This window comes from Cyanistes caeruleus, chromosome 5 (assembly GCF_971803275.1).
Source record: "Cyanistes caeruleus chromosome 5, bCyaCae1.hap1.1, whole genome shotgun sequence".
Lineage (NCBI taxonomy): Eukaryota > Metazoa > Chordata > Aves > Passeriformes > Paridae > Cyanistes > Cyanistes caeruleus.
The window spans coordinates 17,534,102-17,547,810 of NC_141705.1; the positions used below are offsets into that span (position 1 = coordinate 17,534,102).

At 35.4% G+C, this 13,709-nt stretch overlaps 1 protein-coding gene and 1 long non-coding RNA gene across 3 annotated transcripts in view; one reads left to right on the forward strand and one right to left on the reverse strand.

Moving 5' to 3' along the window:
• Positions 1–13,709, reverse strand: part of ADGRA3 (adhesion G protein-coupled receptor A3) — a 118,877-nt gene that overhangs the window by 66,122 nt on the left and 39,046 nt on the right. The window lies entirely within an intron of this gene.
• LOC111928149 (uncharacterized) lies at positions 4,782–8,065 on the forward strand. Of its 2 annotated transcripts, none has more exons than XR_015287620.1 (4): positions 4,782–4,868; positions 6,175–6,204; positions 7,212–7,318; positions 7,922–8,065. It is a non-coding gene; the product is annotated as an uncharacterized LOC111928149 (long non-coding RNA). The 2 variants fall into 2 exon arrangements; XR_015287619.1 differs by having other exon boundaries at positions 4,828–4,868; positions 7,062–7,318.

Sequence of the window (13,709 nt, forward strand, 5' to 3'; positions counted from 1 at the left end):
GGATACAATATCATTAGATAGATTGGGGTTAAAAAGTTATGATCTTATATTTTAAATAGTAGAAAATTACTTTTCTGGGTTTTTCTCAGGGAAAAGATAACATGTAAAGATGCAAAGATGAAGGTAACTTTGTTTTCCGTCATAATGAATGCTACCTCAAATGTGTGTACTAGTACATTCACAAGATTGTCTTTGGATAAATTCAAGAGTTTAAAATACATAATTAAAATGGATGGATTTAGGTTTTTTCCCACTTATAGCTCAATTTCTCCTTAGACACGTTCATAGGAAAGAATGGCAGCAACCTTTAACAGCATACAAACACTTGATGGATTGCAAGTACTGCTTGCTGAGAAGAAAATAAAGGGTACGTGCACTATACAGAGGGGAAATTTTGCTTATGATGGGTGGACTAGACAGTAAACAAGAGTGACTGAAGTTCCTGCTGTTGGAGGCCCACATGGCTGGAGTCGATGCAGTGTGGAAACAAGACACAAGATCTTTTAAGTTACTCTCAGCAGGCCATAAGGGCATTTTAAGAAGCCCATGCACCACTACCTCTTCTTTCAGAGGAAGTAATGTACCAGGCATATTTTCAAAAGTTGCTGGGAATTGTACACCCTATCTAACGTCCCAATTTTTACATTCCAGGTAATTGAGAGCCCTTTTTTAGACACTGGTATTTTGAAGCAGCACAGTGAAGAGTACATATCCTACAAAGTTTACAATTCCTTGTTGTGAGTTATAACGGATATAGATATTTCTACTCTAAAGCTAAAACCATTTGTTTTAGCATACCTAAACAAATTTATTCATAAGTGACAAGATTTTCACTTAAAAAACCCCTAACAGCCTCTGATATAGGAAGGTCTAATCTGAGCTTAAAATACATTTTTAGGAAGGTTTCCTAGAAGATAGGTAAGGGTAATTTTTTCCTTTTTTAATTGAGAAGCTGTAATAGAAATATCTATGTAGAAACATATACAGATAAGTAGTTCTCAAAGTTTTAAAGTGTTTTTCAGATCTACCCCACAGAAATTCATTTGGTCACATAAATGTAAGTAAGAATGCAAAATAAGGTAACAAATGTTAAGATACATATGCCCTTTCTGAATGTCTTCAGAAAAAAACAAACAAATAAAAAAAAGCACAACTGTATAAGGAAACAGGGCCTGTGAGTCTCCAAAGCTGAAAAAAATTTTAATTACAGCTGTATAGGAAATTCCAGGATCAGATTCTTATTGCTCATAGTTACTGTTCTCCAACTGCTAGTCTACAATGAAAAACAGAAAAGTTAATACTTTGAACATTCTTAATTCAACTATTAGCATAATTCATTTGCAAAGACATACCTCCTACAAATCTCTACCAACATTTTTTTTCAAATCAGAGAGGTACAGCTTCTGAGGTGTAGCAAAGAGTACCATGCAGTGGTCTACCATGCAAAAAAAAAAACCAAGAATCAAAGACAATATCTGAGTAAGACTAGATGGTGGGAGCAGGAAGATATTAAAAAGGCAGAATTTTATTACTGGATGAAATTTAACCAGGGGAAATAGTACAGTATGTAGTTTCATTTGCTCTAGTCAATCTAATTGCCATTTGCAATCTGAAAGACAGCTTTTCTAACCTGGCCATGCAGGGGCTTCTTGTGGGACATACATCCAAGACATGCAGAAACCCTGTAACAATAAAAAACCCTACAATACTAGCTCTTGCAGATATTGCCTGTAGGAGATACAATTCATAACACAGCTGGGTGTAGCTATGTGGCCATGGCAGCACCAAGATTGGCACAAGCTTGCCACCCAGCTATTTATGTCTTTAGTCAATTGCACAATTGCTATCAAAATAACAGTGCTATCAGCACATCAACTAGTTAGCTGAAACTCAGTCTCTGTAAGTATACAAAGCTAATCACAACTTTCATTACAGAGTAAATTTTCTACTGGAAGGAAAAGCTTCTGACAGGTTGAGATTCTGTTTCCCCAAAGTGCCTTTTGTTCAGTTACTCACTTTGCCTAATTTTAGACAGAGTGAACTGACTTAATTTCACGCACTTGTCTGCTTTGGTACAAAGTGCCTAAGCCTTCTCCAGCCCTAAGCATAGGCTGAAAGTTAATTTGCTCTCTGGAAGTTTGTGTGCTTCCTTCTGAAAATGCTGATCATTGCCACACACAGAATACTCACATAGCTGGATGCACTGAATCTATTCCAGTATATCATGCCTTTATAGCTGATAAACAGATTCCACCGAAAAAGTATCATGAAAATGCTAAGAGAAGGGGAAGGTGGAATGATCTTCTCAGGCCATGACAGCAGGTGTAGGGAAGCAAAGCTCCATGAATTTCAATTAATTAATTAATTAATGATACTGATAAAAAAGTAATATTGAAAGTACCTAATGAAACTTCAATTTATGATAAATTATTCTATACTAGTATGCTAGGATCTTGCCGTATGTTTTAACACAACGTTACCTTGTTTGTGTGAATAATTACAATCTGCTAACGTAGGTACACTTACCCACATTTCACATAATTGTAAATCAATAGTCTAATTTTACTAGGTTTACCCACTTTTTCCACTAGGTAAAGCCCTTTATCATCCACTATGGAATTATGACCATGGCTTTTAATTTTTGTAATATAAAGGTAGCTCCTCCAACAAGATTTTTGACAGCCTTGTGAAGTTGGCTTCAGCAAATACCCAGCCCTTGCTTTCTCAACACCTTACCCCACTGGTTTAAGATTCAGTCAGATTTTATCTGAGGCTCACAGAACAGGCTCACTCTCTGCTTAGAGTTTGTATTCATACAGTTTGGTTTAAGCTGAGAACATAACCACATTTAATCCACTTCATGTTGAAGGATCTAATCCTTTGTGATTTTAGAGCCAGGTAAAAGTGCTGTAAGTATTAGCAAGTTTATATATGTGGTTAAAATTGCCTGGGCTACTTGAGCTGACACTGTGCATGTGCCTTGCTTAGGTAGCATTTGTCAATGAAAGACTCTCATTCTCAGCATTTGTACCCTAGCTAGTTTGGCAAGTCATGTTATTTGTACCTTCAGAGTATGCTATAGTTTTCCTAGGCTCTTTTCTGAATAGAGTAAGTACTATCAGGAGGACAATTATTTCTTCATAAGCAATGCCCATGTTGATGACTGTATTGTTTATAAAATTCATCTGTTTTATAGTCAAGCAGTATATTATATAAATGTGAAAATAAAATGCTTATTTTAAGGTCTTAAAGATGCACAGCTGAAGATCTTCTTCCTCTCCTAAATGCAAATGCCATTAAAATCACTTTTTCAGCAATTAAAGAGCATTAGGTAGACTTTCAGTTAAGATAAATTTACCTCAAAAATATATTCATCACTCTTTTCAAAAGTAAAGCCCCAAAGCAAAATACACAAAGTTGCCAGCAGCTTTAGTCAAAGCTAAAATTAGCCATGCTGATTAAGTGGATTTTGCATAACCTTAACTATTAATCCCTCATATTGGTCTTCCTTTCTTTGAAAAATCTTTAAGTACCAATAACCTAAAGGTTTATAGAGTCACTTTTTAATACTTCTTAGTTAAGATTTAATCCTTTGTATAATAGTTAACATTGGCACCATCTTTTAATAGCACAAGATTTCTAACATGCACTTGCTGAACAAAACAGACATTTTCAATTCCAGGGAAATAATGGCAATACACATAGAGCAGAAGAACTTTGATTTAAAGAATTAAAAAAATGTACTTACAAGAGATAAAATGGAACTAACAGTAAATTAATCTCTCAGTTTTCTCCCTTTCCTTAAATAGTAGTCTTTTCATTCTTAATTCTTTCCCCTTCCATTTTCTTTAACTCAGCTCCTTATTTTCTAACAGCCAGATTGCCTCCCATCTTACCTGGCTAAGCAGGACATAAATTACATTTTCCAGAAGACCAATAATGAATTTGACTCCAAGTCTCTTTTTGAAAGCAACCCCTGTTTTATAGACACTTCTTCTGAAAAGGCAAGATAGTACTGAGTCCTGGATCATTCTGTTGCTGTCAGAAGGAAATTAAATTACCGCCTTTAAAAGTTGAAATTGTTCCTATTTTCAGAGTAGGTCAAGGAGGAGTGAAGTGAAGGAAGTTGTTCTTCATAAAGTGGTGTGCCTTTGCAAACTTTGACTCTTGTTCGGGGCTGGTCCTGCTAACAGAGGGTGCTTTCTCTGAAGATTTATCCAACACCTTTTGTTTCAGATTTGCTCCAGACTAAGAATGCAAATATTACTGGCTACCCAAGCTCAGCCAACACCTGGAAGCTCATTAGTTTACCATAACTCCTTTGTGTTCCCCAGCCCTGCCTCAGCATTTCATAGCATTTGCTCATCTGCCTGTTTTTTTACAAAAAGCAATCAACCTTCACATTTTGTAATAATTTGCATTTTCTGATATTTACTTTTTTAGCACCAATAATTTGAAAAGGGTTAGGCAACACCAGCAATCCTGCTTCCTTCACTTTAGAAATAATTAACAGAAATCAAAAAAAAAAAAAAAGCTATTAGAGGTAGCTGGTAATTATAGCTCACATTTCTATTTTGCCAGTCAAACAATTAAAAAAATCAATTAAAAAGCAAATTAATTGAGTAGTAAACATTTTCCCTCTTTTATATCAGCTAAGGTGTTTTTCATCTGTGTTTGAGCATTAATTCATTAATTGTTTTAAACATCACTTCATCAGCAGTAAACTCAAAGCAGCTGACAGTTGTGTTTTGTTTATATATTTGATCAATACAACCAGCTGAAAACTTTCAGATCATTGATCATGTCATGTTCTGCTGAGTAATTGGCAAGTAAAACAGTTTGGAAACTGATGACTTAGTGGTTCAAAGGTCAGTCCAGCAAGAAACTGAAGCTGACTAAAACCGACTTTCTTTTCTTCTTTGTCTTAGTCTTTTGCAGGTGGTCTTCTGGATGATCCATGATCTCATCTCTAATCTTCATGATACTTGTCCTCTTTTTTAAGACAGATTTTAAGACATATTGTTGTTCCATTGATCACCTTAGTCTGCTGTCTGTACTGCATTGTAAAAGTACCAGCAATGGTATTCCGGATGGAGAGCAGAGTGACATTTATAGGGTTTTTAAATGTTTCCTTTCTGTCCTTTTCAGCTATTTATGACTTTGTCAAACTTTCACCTTCACAGCTGAAATTTCCCAGATATAATCACTGACCAAAGGTCAATTTTATCCTAGTTCACTTACTAAGTTTGAGGGGGAAAAAAAATCATCCGGTTTTGTGATCTTAAGTCATGTAACAGTTTGCTTTTCCTTACATGAAGGGTTATGGATTTTTTTCTTACAGAGATTTAAGCAAGACTCATACCTGAAAACTTTGAAATTTATCTCAGAGAACACTTAGTAGAGATATGCTCTTTTCAGTGCATTTTACCAGTGTGTTCCTATTTGATAGACTTATACAGATTATCCAAGCTGTCTTTCTTTTTAAATGGTATGGACCTTGTGTTGAAAGAAACAGAGCTTAAAGAAACAAATTAAATTTCCAATGTTTGGAAAACTGAATTATTTCCTCCCCTCTTGATGTGGTTCCTGTCTCAGGATAAGTACATGTAAGCATTTATCTCACTAAATGATGCAGTGGCATTTCATGGGAGACAAGCACCCAGGAGAGATTGCACCATGGTCAAGGAATCATAAAGAGACACAGTGCCTGCAGAAGTGCCTGCCTGAGCAGAATGAGTGAACTCATGGGAGGTTACAAGCATTAGATGCTGTGTGATAATGGCATTACTCCATAGAATTCCCTGAATTATTATCAAATAACCAAACAATTTTTTTTTTTGCTTTTTCCAACCTGAAACAAAAATTTCCTTAATTTATCTTAGTGATGAATAACTATGCAAACATATTATTCAAGCTTTAATGATTGTTAAGAGAACACATTTTAAAGTGCTATAGGTGGGCAGCAACAGAGATAAGCCACAGTGGAAAATCATAGCAGTTTTTTGATGCTGTCCAATGAAAAAGTTATTGTTTTCCGATAGGTTTGTCACTTCTGTTAAAATTCTAGTCCCATAGTCAAGTACTTATCCATCCTCTTAGTAGATTGTGATCACAGTTCTCTTCAAAAGCGGATATAATTATGTCTTTTTATAAAATCACCTCTTTCCCTTACAGATTCTCAGGAAAAATTTGAATAATACAAAGGTAATCTCTAATGTCATTACAGTGTTCGTATTTTAGTTGGTTGTGTACTGAACATGTGCCTTTAATTTTTCCTTCTCCATAGAAGCTGAGATTCTATAGTATTTGCTTTAATAGGCAATCATCCAACTTTTAAACTTTTAAGATACAAAATAAATTTAGTACAGGAAACTTGCTATTGCAAAGTGATGGATGAGAAGATATATTTCAGCATCCACTCAGCAGTACATGCAGGTTACTGCAGAACTGAGATACATGATTTTGGTCTTACTTCTGACATTTTAATATTTAAGTTACAAAGCTCCATTAACATCAGTTTTTGAAGGAATATACAAAGTTCCAAATTCTGTTGCACTTTCCAACAGACATGCTTGCTAGAACAAAACAGAACTATATATTTGATTCAGTGTATACTCAGTATATATATATATATATATATATATATATATATATATATATAATATGAGGTATACTTTGTACCTCAATATGAAAGACAATTAAAGCTAACAGAAAACTTCTAGTTTTCCATTTTTATCATTGTAAATTGTAAACATCTATCTGCATGTTTCCTTAGCTTTTCAGAAATGTGCCAGGTAATTCTGCAGTAGATGTGAGAACGTACAGATAGGTATTGTCCTCTGGAAATGACATGTGCCTGATGAAATATCTAAATGTTTTCCTAATCCTGATATTGATCTTTTGTGTTGCTTCTGAGAAATCATTTCTCTTTTCTCTTGTGTAGTGTCTTTCCAGGGACAAAGATCTGTGCATAACAGCATTATAATCCTTTTGCACTGAATTCTTCCAGTATTGTGGCAGGAAACAATTGGTATGACCACACTTTTTTTTTTTTTTTTAAGGATTCTTTGTCTTTTGGCAGTGATATTCCCTATGCATTGTGTTCTCGTTCCATTGTTTCATCTGTGAATGCCTTTCATTTGAAAACTCAGCACATTCATGGGAAAAAAACTGAAAAAGTTTCAAATTACTATCACCTTACTTTTATCTAGAGAACAAACCAGTACCTAGAGAAATTAATGGCTATAAAGTATTCCAGGATAATAAACAGGTACAGCGATAACACAGAAGTTATAATGATCACCAGATCTTCCCTTAGGTAAGTGTTCCCAGCTTGCTCTGTTACGCTGACATTCTCACTGAACTATTGTAGGAGAGCAAAGGTTCATTTTAAACCTTCTCTTTGAATAGCAAAGGTATGGTTAAGGCACTAATCCAGCTGGATAACAATTGCAAGCTCTATAACCAGTAGCAGGTGACACAAAGAGTGAGGAAAGATACATATTTGGATCTGTTCAAGGCATCAATCCAGGGCTGTGGTCTGTAACTGCAGGAAAAATACCAGACCTTCAGCTTTTAGGAAGCCCTTAGTAATTTTATATACAGCATGAGGACTTGGCTAATCTTTAATAGGAGAAGGAGAGTGAAATAAAAAATCCAAATCCCTTTTGCAATACCTATTAACTTTCTATGACATAGTGGAAGTTCAGCCATGTTGAAAGAAGACTGCAAAAGTAGCTTTAAAAGTATCAGTTACAGTTAAAAAATATTTTGATGGACAAAAAATTTAAATAACATTCATACGTTATTTTCTCCTCTTTTTATTTTATTCCTGTTCATCAAATTTTTTGTTTTGGTGAAAGCCAAGACTTGATCCAACTGTCAATGTCTAATGGAAAGCCTTTGTTGATTTTGTCTGTAGAGCCTGTGTCCATACAGAGTCCAAAATGGAAACCTTCGGGTATTCTACTTGTGGAAGTACGATAGAATTTGCATTTTTTCCACTTTACTCTGGGAAACTCTGAACGGAGATGTTTAACAGGAGGAAAACAGTAAGCATGGAAAGGTGAGGTTTAAAAAGAAATTACTGTGACTTTTAATATTTTTTTCTTACCATTAAAAACTGAGATTTACAACCAAGATATTTTGTCAGAATGCAGAATTATGGTACATTTTTTATCAAAACGATACCCAGGATGCCAAGAAAAAGGAAAAAAGAGGAATTTTTGGGTTCAGCATTGGATAACCAATACATGCTGCTTAAGACAATCATCTGGTTATTGAGAAATGCATATTCTAACCTGAGGCTAAACAAGAGCTGTGCCCTTGCAAATAATTAAAGACATCTAATAACCATTGCAACTATTCTTCATTGTTTCAGGCCACAAGTTTGGCTGCCTTTTTCTGCTCAGTCTCAAAATCATATGGGTGATGTGGATCAGAGGTGTCTAAAGCATGAGATTTCTGCAGAAAGGAAACAAGATAGCTTTAGCACTCTAGGCACTGGCTGAGGAGTGAATCATAATTGGGATACCAATGACACATGTTTGTCAGCTTACCTCCCTTGCCCCATCTATTAAGCTTCCATACATTTGGACCCAGTGTAAGCCTTGGAGAAGAAATACACATTACATAAACTCAGCAGAGAACTTGTTACTATTTGCTTGTGTAATCTGCCAAGGATACTGTTTGCTTTGAGAGCGCTTCAGCCCCCATCATCTTTTCATTAACTGGGTTGGACTGCTCCTACAGAGCTGGAGCAGGCTCCATGCTAGAATTTGGAGGCCAAACAAAAGTTCCCTTGTCATTCTCCTGCTACTGCCAAAGGATGTAAAAAGGCTGTTTTTTTTAAAAAAAAAAGCAAAAGCCAAACCAAAACAAAACTGAGGCTAAGATCATGAAAACAGGCCAGAAACAGAGTATAAAATAATTGGTAATCAGTAGAGCACAGTCTGCTGGACAACTTGGAACTCAATGTAAAGTTGCTCACTCTCTGGCAAGGAAACAACTGCAACCAATGGCAAGGTCCACATAAAAGGTAACAGCTTTCTATTGCTACAACTTCTTGCCTTGGCTCAGATTGAGAAGAGAGTGATGTGTGTAGTAGCACCACCATTGGACAGATTTTAAATACATTTAATAAGCTGCTACATGTATTCTTCCAAATAGTGGTAATTTGCAAAATCTGCTTTTCAAAGGCTAGAAAATAAAAGGTTGCCTTTGTTCCCCTATCTCAATCTATGCCTCAGATCATGATGCAGTTTTTTAATTACATAAACATATTCTTTTCTACAGACCTCTGTGGGAATGTGGGGAAGTAAAAACATTTCTAAGAGCTCAGTGTGGATGTGTGCCAAATGTCCACATCGTCAGAGCTCTGACTGTTGCCTCCTATGGGATATTGATCACTGAGCAGCCAAAAGCTTTCATACAATGACCATTACTAGGTGTATTCACCAGTTTAGTCTGAAGGGCAATTAAGAGAGAATCAAAGAAGCATGATCTAAAAATAGACTTGCTTACCCATAAACTCCACTTTTTTGTGTGTGATTATAAAATTCTGAAGTATTTTGTCAGAAGGGGAAAAATGTGTATGATTTCATCTACACTATGTCATAGTTCACTTTACTCTATGCCAAGCTAAAATACGAGGGACGATATAAAGAGCTTAAATTGAATGAGAGACAGTATTTATCTGTGTGACTTCTTTATTAAAGAAACAACCTCTCTGATGGTAAAAAGGTCAGTGCTGCCTCATTATGCCTACTGTATCCTTTAATCTTTTTTATTTCATGTGTTGAAATCAAGAAATAGAAAGCTATGTTAAACAGCTAAATTGATTTTTTATTTTTTTTCATTTTATTCTATTAGATTAGCTTCAGGGTCACATGTTTTGTGATATTTCCAGAATAACATTGTCCTGAGATTTCACTGCACATCTGTAATACTGTTTAGAAGACTATATATGTGTGTGTGTGTGTATATATATATATGTGCGTAGGTATGCATAAAACTCAAGTTGTTTGAAAAATAGCCCATGTTTACTGAATTTCAAATAGGTATTTGAATTACTTTGTCAAATTAAAGTACTGTTGTACATCTCCTTTTCCAGGTGCAAGCAATAGTGCTCATTGCTATTTTGCTGGATGAAAGGGAGTACCATGGATAGTATTTCTTGCAAAAGGAAAAAAATATTTACAGGATAATAGTGTAGCACAAATCTTTTGAAAAGTAATATCAACTACTGTCTCTCATAGTGTGCTGCCATTTTATAGTAGATGGTTCTATATTGCTGATACAGGGAAGTGAATTTTATGTAAATGCACTAATATAATGGGATTTTTTAATCCTGACTGGTGGAAGAATTTTCAAGCATATTTGCTAAAGTCATAGTCAATGTCATTAGTCATAGTCAGTGACTTGAGAAACAGCATTTCTGGAAGTAAAAGAAAATGAAAGATACAGTTTCAGCACTGTATAAACTAGTTGCACTATTTCAACTAATTCTGAAAACAATTAGTGGGACTCAGCAGGACTTTATACATGTTAGAAATGTTGAAATAATTTTGTTTTGTCAATATATCCCCAAAATAAAATTGGTCTGGGCAGAATCCTTTCTTGGTTTATTCTATGACTGTGTTAAAATAAATAAAACCACCCCAAAACCAAACAAATTAAATACCCCACCACAACCCAAACCTTGAAAGAAAAAAAATAAAAAAGGCACCGAAAATTGTTAAGAAATTTTAGGTTATTAATGGTTTGGTGAGAAAACCTGCACATTAATTTTACAAAAAAAGTGTTTCTGGTGCCTGGTACTTGCACCAGCTTTTCAGGCTTTCCATCATGTTGCAGCCCCAATATTTATTCAGCTATGTATTCTCATAAATGTCAGTTTTCTTTCAAATTTGTTTGGCTCTGGTTAGTGATTTCAATGGATATTGTGCCTGTAAGCATTCAAACATCTCAGCAATGTTTTCACCTCAGGCCCCCACCCCCGCCATATGTCAGCACACATCTTTTTGATGGCATGTGGGGTCAGAAAGAAAAAATATTCCTGTGCTAGGAAATATGTAAGTTGGGAATGTTAGAATGGGAGAATAATGTTAGAATGGGAGAATAAGACATCATAATCTTACAGCAATAAAAACCAAGTAATATGACAATTTTCTAAGGGTAAATATGATTTACCTGTTAAGATGGGAGGAGTTTCAGAAAAAGCAAAACAAACAGATACTCGACCTACATTTTCAAGTGAGCCAAATTTGACTTCTTGTTATGGGCACTTAAATTATGTTCCAGAGGATAAGTTGCTGGGATTTTGAAGTGTACCTAGTGTAAAAAATGAGACATACTGAGTTTGAAGCAAAACTAAATATGTGTATATAATATGTGTATATATTCACTTAGTATACTAAGTGAAGATTCTGTGCACATGATTTTGAAGAATTAACTGTGTTGCAAAATAGCCTACAAATCTATAGGCATAAATAGGGAAATTTTGCCGCTTGCAAACATGTGTAGCACTTTGCCTTCTATTTAAAAAATGTTAACAAGTTTAGCTGAAATCATTCAGATGTGTCTCTGTAACTGGTTGCAGCCAAACTGGTAAGTTGCAGCAGATATTTGCCTGCAAAATTATATTAAACATGTTTGCCAGTAGGTAGTTCTGCATGCATCTTGAAACTCTCAGTTTCTGGAAAATTTAGAGAGCTCTCCCTGAGACACCAGTGAAAGGGTGCTGTCTCAGCAAACAGAGACCAGAGGGCCTGCCTATACTTCTGGTATTTTTTGTGTTGTTATATATATATATATGTATGTCTTCCCTGTTTTATCCTGATATTTTTGCCTGATGAGTTATTGTTTTTAAGCTTGTTCACCTGAAAGATGAGTGATCCAGAAGTATGGAACAGCCCAACATGCCAAGATAGAAATAAACAGAGCATGGTTTTACATGAAAGGTTTTGCCAGGTTTTCTACTGAAGTGTGCAAATTTAAAGCTGTGGATCAACACCCTGCTCTGTGCACTCAGTGTTGTGTCACAATGCAGTGACAGTGACAAACTCCTGAGCAGACAAGCCCACTTAAAAATACTATGGAGGCACTCAGCAATAAAGGACAATTGCCTGCAACATCCAAGAACTATCAAGGACTTCTGAAGACTGATGGCCAATATGGAGTATCACTTTACAACCTTATTATACATCCTAATGCTGTTGCCTTGCTGAATTGCTGAGACTTTTTCTGGTTCAGGGAGTGATGCAACACTAGTTTGGCCCTCCACTATAGTTTGCGTAAGTTATTTCAAGCAAGATTAATTTGTGTGAGCTCCTCAAGTGCAGCTAACTTGCTCACAACTAGCTTTAGGTCTCCAAGATATTGTGCACATATATCTGGTATTGGAAAGCTCATAGCAGCTGGCAATCCATCAGCAGTTTCCTCAGGAATATCAAAAAATTCAAGCTGCATGATGCAATTACCAGAAGCAGTAGGAGAATATTTTATTTCTTCAGTCTCGGGCTTTTTTATGTTTTTTTAGCCAGTGGCTCACTCTTATGACATTCACTTTATGAAGGACAACACTGTTACATGAATGGCTTACTTTTAAGTTTTCTTCCAGGAAAAAGTACCATAGCTGTAAAATCTCTAACCATCTGACTGATAGTCTGTTTTTCCAATGCCCATGCTATATACAGAAAAGAACTGATGGTTGTAGAGCTGCTTTAAGATGAGTCATTACTTGTTTACTTATTCTTTAATAGTTTTTCTCAAATTTCACAATTTCTATCTATTGCTCAGTTACAGATTCCTGCCTACTTTTCCTGATGTTCTTAATTTTAAATCTCTTCCAGCATTACAGCTCTCCAGATTTTTACCTGTTACCATCTGTTGATTTTTTACCAAAATATTATTCATCTGTTTTCGAAATGGAATCCCATTGCAGTGTTCTGCATGTGTTTCTAATCTTCCCAAGAACCCTTGAATTATTTCTCCATTTTCAGCAGCGTGCTCAGCTCCTCCTAGTTTAATAGATCTGCAGATTTCATTAATGTACCATTTACTCCCTCTTCTAGCTCATTATTGAAGCTATTAAATGAGATCCGAAGTAATACTAATCTTTGTGTACTGCACTAAATGCCTCCCTTCAAACTTATTGTTTATCATTACCCTTCATTGTTTGTCATCACCCTTCATTTCAGTCAACATGATAGTTCATTTCCAATTTGATTTAAGTTTGGGAACAGAATTTTGACACATTGGTGATGGGAGAAGAAAGGCTAATCAACAATCCAGGAGAGGCTTCTAATTAAGGCTTAATTTAGAGAATCAAAGTTATGAGTTCTCTATGAGTTCAGCAGCGGTGTAAGACAGTATGGTGTCTCCATAACTTAATTTAAAACACCTTAAGCCCAGTGCTAAAATATCTTAAAGAAAACAGTATATGGCAGAAATCAGGCATACAACAGTATATCCTCTGCTCCCTACTCATTAATTTTGTATTACTATTAAAAAAATCAAGTTTGTCTGGCAGACTTTAAAGTGTTTTAGTAAATTTGTTTCTCAATAGCTGCTCTATTATGTTGCCACAGAGAGAAGCTAAATTTATGAGTAACAATTATAAAGAGAACTCACAGAAGATACGAACTTCTATCTTTGGCTGTTTGAGAGACACAGTCTTGCTTCCAAAGAAGGTATGTCTTTCTACTGCT